We start from the raw sequence: 1,678 nt of genomic DNA, 5'->3' as shown, positions 1-1,678 counted from the left end.
TATCGACCAGATAGTCGACCTTGCAGAGATCTGTTCTCCCTGGGTGCCCACCCTTTATTCTTTCATAAGTACGATGAAGTTCCCGAAGAAAGGATGCCGACTTCATCATGATGACTGAAGCATAGGAATGAAGACATCAACTTAATGGATTGACCTCTTCGAGAAGAGTAACCAAGACCGAGAAGACACGTTAGAATTCCGTAACCAGATCTTTCCCCCTTGCTCCACCTCTTAAATCTCGGGACGAGATTTCTTGTAGTGGAGGAGAATTGTGACGCCCGGATAATTAAGCTACAGTAATCCCCCGTTAACGATGCCACATCACCTCGGTTATTGTTACTAATCTCGCGTAGTTCAAAACCGATTCTAATTCAAATTTGAAATTAAGTCAAACGATAAAAGTTTTCAAACATTAAAACAAAAATGTTCGGAGTGTGCCAAATAGTGCCTAGGTATTTAAGGTGAAGGTACCACACTTTTACAAATACATAAATATTTTAAATTGAATTAAATCCGAATAGGAAAATAAATAAAAAAGGGAAAACAAAGCTAACAAATAAAAAATAAAAGAGGAAGCACCCCCCCTCCCACTAGGCTCCGTCCCAGCAGGCCATCGGCCCAACTGGGCCACGAACCACCAGCCGGCCCAACCGGCCACTCCCCCACTCCCCATAACCCCCCACTCCCCCCGGTCCAACCCTAGCCACCACCCACTTCCCCCACTCCCCCTCGTCAGCCCCCACCTCCCGATCCGATCTGGATCGGGGAAGGGATCGTCAGCACGCCCCGTTGCCGTGCACCATCACCGTCTCCAGCGCCTCGCCGCCGCCTGCGGGCACCTCGCCGGACCTCCCCGCCGGCCTGCCTCCTCTCCGTCACGCCGTCTCCGTCCTCCTCCTCACGCCCCGTTGCCACAAGCCCCACGAACCCCCGTGAGCAACCCCGGTCCTCCTCTCTCTCTCGCCCCGCTCACCTGCCGCGTCGACCGCGCCCTCCACGCCAGTGCGTGTGCAGTGCCCGCGCTCGCAGCACCCCGCGCGCATCCAGCCACCCGCCCCTGTTTCCCCGGCTCTGCTCCGCCCGGCTCCGTCCGCCGTCGTTGCCACTGCCTGCGACCACTTGCGCACGCGCATCTCGGGACGCGCCCACAGTCGCCCGCGCGTGCTTGCCCGCCTTCTCTCAGCGCCGCCACCGCCCTCACGCACTGGCTTCCCCCTGCCCCGGCCTGCGCTGGCCCCACCGTGCCACAGCTGCCTCGCTGTGGCTCCGCTACCCGTCTCCTGCTGCTTCGGCCGCCGCGCTGATGCCGCGCTCGCCTCCGCCTCGCTTCCTGCCGCCCGCGCCCTCCACCGTCGCGCTGGCCGCCTCCACCGCGCTCGCTCCACGCCGGCCCCGCACTCCGCCTTCCCCACGCCGGTCGACCACCGCGGCCGCCCTGGCCACTGGCCTCGCCCCGCCGCAATCCCTGTGGGCGAGCGCCCGCCCAGGCGCCCGTCGCCCTCCTGCCCGCAGCGCCCATTCGGGCTGGCGTCCGCACGCGCCTGTGCCCGATAGCCCAGCGCCCGCTAAGGCCCCTCTGGGCCTATGACACGGGGGCCCCACGCCCCAGAACGTTTAAAAGAAAAGAAGAATTAAAAAATAATTAATTAATTAATTAATTAATTAATTAATTAATTTA

Source organism: Aegilops tauschii, chromosome 3 (genome assembly GCF_002575655.3).
Source record: "Aegilops tauschii subsp. strangulata cultivar AL8/78 chromosome 3, Aet v6.0, whole genome shotgun sequence".
Classification (NCBI taxonomy): domain Eukaryota; kingdom Viridiplantae; phylum Streptophyta; class Magnoliopsida; order Poales; family Poaceae; genus Aegilops; species Aegilops tauschii.
Note: the sequence above shows the minus strand (reverse complement) of the source record.